Genomic DNA, 11,417 nt, shown 5'->3' with positions numbered 1-11,417 from the left:
AATATGTCTGAGTATTTAAAACAAACAGACACAATTTTTCAGATATTATCATTATCTGAAAGGAGCAAATTCCTCTGGCCAGCCCTTGAATTTTCTGCCAATGATACAGGGCAGAAGTATCAGCATGACGCCATGGACAGATATCACATCTGCTTGCCTGTTTCTGTTCTTAGATAACACAACTGACTAAGAAACCTATTAATTAAGTCGCATGTGGTGTTGTTATCTGAGGGGACTTGGAACTGCCTACTTGTGGTTTCTCTTTGGAAGCAAGTCAGGAATTTCTTGGCAGGGAGTGAATGGGCAGACCTTAGGTGCCATCATAAGATATTTTTAATGTGAGCGTTGTCATGCAGGAAGTTGCTCCCAATTAAGCTTAAGTAGTGGGCAAAAAAGTGCGGTCTCTGGGGAAGCAACATCACCTGATTCTGTATGGCGGCTGCTGGCACGTAGCTTGACAGAATGTATTGGGCCTGTGGATTTGGGGGGATGCCAAGCAACAAATTAGTTCTGCATCTAGTAGATGAGGCTGTAATTTCCTTTTCTTGGCTGGGAGGAAGGGATGAGCTTTTGCAGGTGAACATTCTGAGAAAGTCCCCATAGGCAAGTGGAATGTCAAAGCATTCTGTGCAAATTTGAAGGATAAAAAGGTGACCTCTATATATACATGGGATCAAACCAGGGTTTACAGCAGGGTTTACAAGAGGTGACTGCTCAATCCAACCTGCAACCTGTTTTGGTATGGCCCATAAACCAAAAGTGATATTTATGTTTTCAGAGAGTTAAAAGAAAAAGAATAAGAAAAAAATGTGACAGAGATCATATATGGCCTGTAAAGCCTAAGATAGTTACTATCTGGCCTTTTACAGAGAAAATTTGCTGACCCTTGGTTTTGAAGACAGCCTCTATGGGGCCTTATGACCCCTCCGTACCTCACTGTTCCACTCTGAGTGTCTAATCGCTGTGCTTTTTACCTTGACCTCAATTTCTGGTTCATTCTGTTTTCTATCCTGAATCCTTTCACTCAGCTCAAAACTATCTTTACACTTCCATGACCCTGCTTTCTCGGTCAGACATTCTCTTTTTTACCAAACTCAGGTTCCTCTGAGTCCTCTTCTCCACTAGGCCTCAACCTTGGCCTACAAGGATTGCAGACTCTCAGTACAAACAATTTTGTCTATACCACTTTTTACCAAGACTTAAACTATAGTGTGGTTTCTAGTAGCTCCAGGTTGTGTCTCTGGGACAATCAAGCCCCCCTTAAGCTCTTAACTGGGAAAGCTCAAGGCTGCCAAAAGAATTTCCTGTTAGTTCCAGCCAACACCTGAAGATAGGGGCCCAGTCTTCTATCCCCTGTGGGAGAAAGAGTAGGAGACCAACTCCACAAGCACCAGTTAACAAACTCAGAGGGTCAATCACATTGACCAATTCCCCTCCTTGAATTTTGTAATTTTCCAATTCCCTGACTCTGCTTGAGCCATTGAACCTAATTCCTCATTCTCCTTTTAAAATGCCAGTCACCTCTGCACAGATTGAAATTGAGCTCAGTTTTCACTGGACTGTCTTCCCTACTGTAGTACTTATTGAGGAAAATCTGTCTTCCCTGCCTTTAACTAGTGCCTGGCTTTGTTTCTCTTTGGCACACTCCTGCAGCTTTGGCTCCTCTGTAGAGTGGGCCTCATTCACCACCTCCAAGTTCTCACCTCCCACCTACTCTTAAATCACCAGCAATCAGAGTGCTATGACTTGAAAATCCCCATTGATCTCCTAGAAGTCATGGCCCCAGGACTTTGCAGAATTTGGGCCTATGCTAAAACCTTATTTTGTGAAATTCCCCAAGTAGATAAATGTTTGAGGTGCTGGATATCCCAATTACCCTGGTTTGATCATTACATGTTGTATACAGGTCTCAAAATATCATCTGTACTCCTGAAATATGTGCAACTATTATATATCAATAAAATAAAAAGTAAAATAGAATTAAATAGAAATTCCCTAAGTGTCCATGTCGCCATTGTCAGCTGGTTCTGTTTCTACTTCCCTGGCTAACTTGGCTTACTTTTCTCCAACTGACCCGCCAGTGTTGGTGCTCCTTGGGATTTTCCTTGGCCCTTTCCCCACACGTTACATACCCTTATTCATGGCTTCAATGCCCCAGGTTATCAAGTCAACCGTTCAAGTGTCTATGGACAGCTCATCCTCTCAAAGTCACCGTGTGCCAAACCAGACATCATCTTTCCTTTAAACCTCCTCCTCCTCTTGCATTTCTATTCTCAGTTAAAAGCACCCCCATTGTTCTCACTCATAAGTGGACCCTAAACACCTATCACAATACTACAAAAAAGGGATTGGAAGTAGCGGGACACTGCCAGGGAAGGGAGGGAGTGAGGGTGGGGGGAACACAACATCAATAAGGGTGCATGATCCCAATCCAGGGGAAGTGAGGTCCAGTGGGAAGCCCAAACTTCACCTGTATATAGATTACTGATGTACCCAGTCCTGACTCGTACCCCACATCTTTAAAATAAAAAAGTGAAAAAGAGAGAAAATACAAATGTCCATGTTGGAAAACTCTTTGGGAAAGAAAAAGCATTTTCATTAACCTTGTTGTCAGGCTGAGAAACTCAGATTTTCTCCTCCTTATCTCCTACATCTTATCACAAAACCCTCTGGATCATAACAGAAAACGTAGAAAAGGTAACTAACATTTATGGAGCATCTATTATGAATCAGAAGAAAGCCATTCTAGGCAAACCACATATGTGATGCCATTTAATCCTCACAAACAACCTATTAGTCTCGAATCAGCACCATTTTACAAATTAGTAGACTGAGGCTCAGAGAGGCTACTCACTTTCCACCCATGTCTCACTGCTAGTGAGAAGCAGAGGCTGATTCCAGAGTACATGCTCTGATGTGCTTCATGGGTAAGACAAAGCAGAGGTATATGCTAGAGGCATGGAAGGTGAAACAATGTGTCATTTGACAATGTTATTGTCATACAGCTTGGAGACAGATGTGAGAATATCTGGTTCAGGTCACTTTTACTTCTTTTGTATACTTTTATGAAAAAATTCGATACTGGATCTCTTGCAGCCAACTCAGTTCTGTCTACATCAAAAGAGGGAAGCACCCTGTGTCCTTTCCCTTCACAAACTGCAGGACTGGGGGCATGTGCCAGGTGAGCATTTGATCCACTGCCAGGCACAGAGGCGCACGGAGCAGGTGCCAAAGCCCCAGGGCTCTGCACTGTGCACGTCCATGCTTCCCTGGGATTGCTAATCCTTCGAGCACCTTGGGTTCACACAGCTCACAGTGCATTCCAGCCAGCTATCCTATGGTTTGAAATCTTTATTTCAGAATACTGGCAATAAGCAGCCCAGACAATCAAGGCTTTGTTCAAATTTCTACATGTTTTAGAGCTTGAGGAGGTTTGGAATTTTTAGGTTATGGGAGAGAAACTGCATCACCAGGGAAAGGGCTGCTCAGTATGGCTCATTAAACTGCAGCCCGTTTCTCACTTATTCAAATATCTGACAAACTTCCCTGGCGGCTTGGCTTAAATCCACCCTTGTTCTGTACCCCATGTGGTGTTACGCAGTCTGACTTATTCTTATGGCAGCTGCTCCCTTACCCTACTGCTGTACTCTGAGGTGACCCTGCTGTCACATGAAGAAGGTTAGTTAGATTCTTGAAAGTCCTCCGAGATGAAGACAGACTCTTCGTGAAGCAAGTTAGTGTTGTCTGATTTTTTAAAATACCAAATTCTCTTTGACAACATGAATCACTTATTTTACAAGTTCTATTGTGATGCTCCATAAAAATGTTGGATCACCTTAAGTGATTGTCCGTTGCTTCTATGATGTGTCCCCTTCTCCTGCCACTGACTTCTTTTGCATGTCCCCGCAGTGTGTAGGACATCATTCCCTGGAATTGTCTACCCACCGGATTGTCTACCCACCGGATTGTGTGTTTTGACAAAAGCAAAGGGGAGCTAGAAGCTTATAGCAGTAAAGTGCTCACTTCTTCAGGTTGAACAAGCTTCCTGAAGATGACAAACTCTGGGAGTACTCAGATGTAATAAAAAAACCAATGCCTTCAGTAAGGAATTTACTAATCTGAATGAAGTGACTTAATTTTGCTTATGCATTGTCGTTAACTTTGTACAAAATAGTTCCCTAATATTCCAGATTCACTGAAGCCATTTAACTCAGCCAACTCTTGCTGAAGGGACTATCTGCTAAGCGGGGCCAAGCGGTGAGGAACAATGATTTCTACCATCGCTTTTACCTCCTCTGTGCTCCATGTTGTGGGTTCTCCTGCATCCACTGGGACTGTGCATTCACCCCGAGGATTGCTTAGGTAGTCCCTGGAGAAGCCACATCTTCACATTACCGTGGCCTAATAGCAGCCTCTTACTTCTGCAGTTCTTTGCATTAGAGGATGTAGCATCCATCCCTAGCATCTTAGACTTCCTTTTTGCTCTTATTTGGGCAACTGCAGATGTGTGCTCTTAGTTTCCGTCTTCCCTCACTGTAAAAACCTTCTATTGGGTCTTGCCACTTAGATAAGATGAAAAACAGGCTCTTGATAGAGTTTTCTCTTGCCCTCGTGTCCTAGAGCAGTGCTTCTCAGACTTCAATGGCTAATTGAAGCTACTTGAGGATCTATTAAAAAGGCAGATTTTGAGTCAGCAGATCTTAGATGAGGCTTGAGATTCTGCATTTCTGACAAGCTCCTAGGTGCTGTAATGTAAACTGCCAAACCTGTTTTTTGAGCACAAGGTATTAGACTCAATGACACTATGATGGTGTCTTAAGTGGACCCCTCCAGCACAGCCCATGTTTCTTTCAATTTGGGGCATAGAGACACTTTCCCCGCTCCTGTTGCTCCCCCCAACCCCAGCTTCACAGCTCTGCCTTAGTCACATGCAAATTCATCCCTCTCCCTGAACTTAGGTGCATTTTCACAGTCTTGTGCCCTTCCAACAGGAGGCTGTATTCGGTTTGTCAAAATCTCAAATTCATCAAACATTATGGCTTGAACTCTACTGACCTCTCTGGACTGGCCTCTTGTTCCCCTTCCTTATCCTAGTCACTTTCCTAGGAACTAATATTGGCTGAGAGGTCACTATAGGTAAGGCTCTGTCCCTTGATCCCTAAAAATTCTCTTTCATTCATCAGGGCTCTTGAACACACTGTGCCTTTAGCAGGCATCCCCTCCCACTCCTTTGCTATTGAGTAGTAAGTGGCTCATGCCACCTCCTCTGGGAAGCACTCCTGGATCCCCCTAGCCACGGTTGCTCAAACTCTTCTGTGTTCCCACAGCTTCCTGGACAGATCTGTCTTTTTTTGTTTGTTTGTTTGTTCACTTGCCTGCCTCTATCTCCCAAATGTACCCTCTCGACTATGAGTTCCTTAGGGGTCTGTAAAATGTCTTGTTATTTATAGTGTCCCTCTCAGTGCCTTTCTCTGCTCATTGAATTAACACAAGTGCATTCTGCCTGCTAATCTATCTGCTCTTCAGGAAAGTCAAACCCTCTCTCAACTCCTGGATCATGCAGTTAGGTAAGCAGCAGCTAAGTGATGCTATCCACTCTACTGGATCCACTGGAATACAAGGAGTGAAGGAAAATGGGAGGGAAAGGAACTGAAGGCCGGCATGTGTCCACAGTGCTCCCTATGGTTTGTGTTGGACAGTCGACAGGACAAGTCAAAAACAGCAGAATCAAATATTCCTATGTGATACTCTGAAAGACAGCACTGCATGGCGTTGAAGAGCATCATGCCATGGATTAGATAACCCGGGCTTAATCTGAGCAAGCAACTTGACTTTTTGAGCCTTGTTTTCCTGATAGGGCTAGTACTCATCACACAGGCGGCTGTTGTGAGGATTTAAATGGGCTTATCCATGACTGGCACTTATCTCAGTGCCTGGCACAAAGGAAGCACTGTGTACATGGTAGTTATGTTACGTGTTACCACATTAATCTGAGTATAATAAAATGTTGCAGGGCTAGAATCAGACAAACTTGTCTGCAGTTGGGTGACACTGGGTGAATTACCAAAACTTATTTTTCCTTTACAAGCTTTTTTGTCCTCAAACAGGAATAATATCATTTCTAAATTCTGTGATACTATCAATAGAAAGACATTTCATTGATTCAATGACAGCCTTTCTTTTTTTAAATTTTTTTTGAGTTGGAGTCTCACTCTATTGCCCAGGCCGGAGTACAGTGGCTTGCTCACGACCACTGGAGACTCAACCAGCTGGGCTTAGGTGACCCTTCTGCCTCAACCTCCCAAGTAGTTGGAACCACAGGTATGCACCACCATGCCCAGATACTTTTTGATTTATTGTAGAGACGAGGTCTCACTAAGTTTCTCAGGCTAGTCTCAAATCCCTAGGCTCAGGCAATCCTCTTGTCTCTACCTCCCAAAGTGCTGAATTACAGGTGTGAGCCACTGCACCTGGCTAGCCTTTCTTTTTATAGAGGTCCGGAGAAAGAAAATATGAACAGTACAAATTGTCTGACAGTTTTGTCTTAGAATTGAGGAAATATAGCTACTTGGAGGACTCCAAGAGACAATATCTGAAATGCTCTTGAGCACAGAGCTTGGCAGGTGAGTAAACACTCAGTACCTGTAGCTGTTATTATCACTATTATGAATAGAGCAGCCCATGGATTGGAATAGCACACACTTCAGGACTTGTGTCTCTGTCACTATTTTCCCTCATAGGAGAGGTCCTGCAGGCATAATTATCCCCGTGCTTTGATCTGCAAGACGGAAAGACTCAGCCTAGTCAGTAAAGAAGCTCAGAAGATATATTAAATATCTGATAGAAACTACTCTCCAATAAATTCATTAGAAGTCTTCCTCATAAGTCAAATATCACTGCTGATGTGAGTCAATCCATTTTAGCTAGCAGGCATAGGAGGACAAGTATCTGTTTATTTCAACACCATCCACTGCATCCATCAGAGGAGTGTACAGTAGACCCTGTATTGCTAGGGTTAGGGTTCAGTGGTTAGCTTGCCCTTCCCAACTTCCTTTCCCCTCTTGCCAATGAATTGTCAGCAGAAATCTGCTCTAGGAAACTTTTGCTTCCCTAATACAGACCTTGTCCCTTCCTCTTGCTCCTTCATTCTAAAGGAACATTTAAAAAATGGCAGGAACTTCAGTAGCCATCCAATGACTATGAAGAAATGGGAAAGAGAATCAAGGAGATTTGTATACTGGCCTTGGGAAGTTGTTGAAACAAATTCCAGGAATTTTATGTGAGAAAAAGAAAACTCTATTTAAGCCACTCTAGTTGAGCGTGCTGCTACTTTCAGCTGAAAGCATCCCTAATTAATACAGTATGGTACAAAAATGAATATTTGCTGTGGTGAAAGCCTGTCAATGTGTGTTAAGAACCAACACAACAGCAGGAAGATAAACTAAAAAATTGTTCAAGACTCTTTCTAGATACCTGTAGAACTCAAATTCATAATGTCCCATGTCTTCATTTCTTTGGAGCCTGAATGTACACTTTCCTCAAGCAGAAATCACTAGCTCAGGCCAAATTCAGCTACCCAATTCAGAGCTATCCTGAGTTGGAAATGCATAGGCCTACATTAGTTCCCATTATTTTATTTGGGGTGCTGGATGCTGTGAGCCTTTCTAAACAGAGTGGGAGAGGATTTCCAGAGTTGATCCAGACAGAGGAATTTCCTTTTCTTGAAAAACTCAGGTTAACAACTCATATACTTCAGCCACTATATTATGAGTCGTAAAAACAGGGAGACTTACACTTTTATTAGGCTAAAGAAGTAACTAATTCAGACTGCCCTTGAGTCTTCCAGACTGTCTTGGGTTATCCAAAGTATTTCTGACAGTTTTCTCTGGGCATAGGATGGGAATCCACGATTCCAGAGTAAACAATGCTTGTTTATAAGGCTGTTATGGTACTCCAAGGACAGAATCGAGATACTCATGTTCATGGTTCCATGAATACCTGGGGTGGGGGGTGGGAGGGCAGGCACTGTGCTTATTCATCTTTGCATTCCACCACTTACACACAGCAGAAGGTACTCAATAGAAGCAGGCTAAATACTGCATAAATGAAACCGTTTCTATTAAGAGTGGGTTGGCAATTCAAATTTCATTGCTGTACTCTAAGAATATTACACTTGTGGAAAATCAACTTAGTGACTAATGATTTAGGTTATATAAACATTCAATAGCACAGTCCCCAATAATTATGTTTATGTTTGATTAGTGCAACTATAATTCGTGTCTGCCCATTTAATTTGCTTTAGTACAATACTCATTACAAGTAAACTTGAAGAGTTTTCCCAGTTAAGACAATTTTCTTATTGAGTTTAGAATCTATTTTCCCAGTGGAAACCAGATAATGTAGCCAAAAAGGTTTCAGGTCTCTTTTCTCTCTGTTTGCCAATTTTTATATTCTGTTTCACAGAAATAAAACTTGGAATCATAATTCCTCATTGTACATACATTGTACATACATATTATTTTTCTTTCCTTCCAATGATGTCGATGATAATTTAAATAATGTTAATAGAACACAAGGTGTGCTATAGAAAATAAGACTTGAGTCCTTGGCGAGCAACTAGCGACTCAAGTAGAAGTGAACAAAGTCTTTAAAATACACGCTTGTAAATTGAGTAGCTGATATGTTGGCCCACTTACAATACATCTGGCATCAGGGTTGTTGCTGTACATAATTTGACTAAACTTCACATCAGTGTTATTCCCTCTTTTTAATGTAACCAGGAAAATGAAGCTCTGAGAGGTTAAGTACCTTATTTTTGGTTACTTGGTTAGTAAGAGGTGGTGCTTAGAGTCTAACCCAGGACTCTCTGGGGGTACAGACTCCCGTCCTACATACACTCTGTCTGGGGAGCTATGAGGGAGCCTCTCCATGAGGATTAAAACCCTAATTCCGAAGAGCATTGGTATAGGTGATTCTAATTTAAGAAAACTCACCACCTAGAGCTAGTACGTCAGAAAAATTCTCTCACTTCCCATGAATACTTAGGCATGGTGCCTTTGGAAACATTTGCTGTATGTATAAATGATTTCCTTCTCATAATTACTTTACATTCTCTTTGTCAAGAACACAATTATTGTGAGATATTCTTAGGGAGCATAGTATTCATCAAGGAATTTTTAAAAATGATTTTCATCGAAAGATTATATTTCATGTGATAGGCCAGATGCTACTCAGTTTAATTTCTTATTTTGAAATAAAGTATAATCAAGTGAAGGATGAACTTATTTAGAATGATTTCAGTGAGGACTGGGGTTAAGGAGGTTTGGACCAGGAGTATCCAACTTTTTGGCTTTCCTGGGCCACAGTGAGTTAACAGGAATTGTCTTGGGTTGCATTCAAATTATATAACATAGTTAGTGTATATACACAATAAGATTTTTGAAGAATATTTTTTAATTATAAAGTTTAGAAAATTAAGGATGATGGGGCTGCATTGCTAGCTGTGGTGGGCCATCTGTGATCTACGGGTCATGGACTGGACATGCCTGGTTTAGACTGTCCATGGGGATTGGAGAAGCTACTAAATTAAAACAAACAAACAAACAAAAACTCTTGCTTTATTTTTAAAGCTTAGGAAAATTTTGTATTTTAGGCCAAAATATGTTGTAGTTTAAAAGCTGTATCTATTGCAGGGCTTGGTGGCTCAGCCTGTAATCCTGCAGTTTGGGAGGCTGAGTTGGGTGGATTGCCTGAGCCTGAGGGTTGGAGACCCGCCTAGGCAACTTGGTGAGCCCTCATCTCTACAATAAATCAAAAAATTAGCCGGGTGTGGTAGCGCGTGCCTGTAGTTCCAGCTACTTGGAAGGCTGAGGCGCAAGGATAGCCCAGAGCCCAGCAGGTCGAGGCTACGGTGACCAGGAACGGCCATTGCACTCCAGTCTGGGCGACAGAGTGAGACTCCAACTCAAAAAAAAAAAAAAAAAAAAAAGCTGTATCTACTAATGTTTTGATAGGAGCATAATATATTCACATGGCTCAGAAATAAAGTTTGAAAGATTAAGATGAAATCTCCATCCTCCCCACCCTCCTCATCTTCCCATTTGCTATCCTCCTTACTAATTAGGTAACTAACTTTTAGTACATTTCTATCCTTTCAGAGATATTTAGAGCATCACCAAATGAATGCTAATGGGTATACACACACGTATCCTTTAACCCAGTGGTCCCCAAACTTTTTGGCATCAGGGACCGGTTTCATGGAAGACAATTTTTCTATGGATGGTGGAGTCGGGGGGAGAAATCATCAGGCATTAGATTCTCATAAGGAGGCCCAACCTACATCCCTGTCATTCACAGTTAACAGCAGGGTTCGTGCTCCTATGAGAATTTAATGCAGTGGCTGATCTGACAGCAAGCGGAGCTCTGCTGGCTCGCCACTCACCTTATGCTGTGTGGCCTAGTTCCTAACACAGTACAGGTCCACCGCCTGGGGTTTGGGGAATCCCTGCTTAAAACCAATTAAAAAATACTTATTAGCATGCAATACACTTTCATTCTGTACCTGGCTTTTTTTGCAGTTGTATTGTATTGTTTGTATATGTGTTATCTATTGTACATAATAATTTAACTGACCTCCATTTGATGGACATTTAGTTTCTAAGGTTTTTGCTGCAATGAATAACCTTATACATATCGTACACAAATATATCTGTAGGGTAAATTCCTAGAACTTTAATTACTGGGTAAAAGGTTGTGTGTACTTGTAATCCGGTATGTATCACCATGTCACACTCACTGATACTGGAGCAATTCACTCTGCATCTCTGCATAAACTACGTATGAAAGTCTATTTTCTCTTGGTTAGGCGTGGTGGCTCATGCCTGTAATCCCAGTACTGTGATATGTTGAGGCATGAGAATTGCTTCAGTCCAGAAATTCATGACCAACCTGGGTAGCATAGAGAGATCTTGTCTCTATAAAAAAATAAAAAAAATAGCTGGGTAGTATGTGCCTGTAGCCCCAGCTAATTCAGGAAGCTGAGGTGGAAGGATCGCCTGAGCCCAGGAGGTCGGGGTTGAAATCAAGGCTACAGTGAACTGTGATTGTGCACTATACTCCAGCCTGGGCTACAGAATGAGACTCTGACTCAAAAAGAAAAGAAAAGAAAGCTTATTTCTCCATGGACTTACTAACACAATAAATTATCAATTTTTTGAAGTTTTCCTAAAGAATTTGATTTACGTTTCTCTTATTTTGAATAAGGTCAAATGTCTTTTCATATGTTTAAGTCATTTGTAATTACTCTTTGATAATTTTTTAAAAACACATATTTTGCCTGTTTTTCTTTTGCTTCACTTTTTAAAAATGATTTCTAGGAACTCTTTATATAATGGATAAGTTTAGTCCTTTGTGATAAA

Source organism: Carlito syrichta, unplaced genomic scaffold (genome assembly GCF_000164805.1).
Source record: "Carlito syrichta isolate Samal-C Ts95f unplaced genomic scaffold, Tarsius_syrichta-2.0.1 Scaffold98107, whole genome shotgun sequence".
Classification (NCBI taxonomy): Eukaryota; Metazoa; Chordata; class Mammalia; order Primates; family Tarsiidae; genus Carlito; species Carlito syrichta.
Note: the sequence above shows the minus strand (reverse complement) of the source record.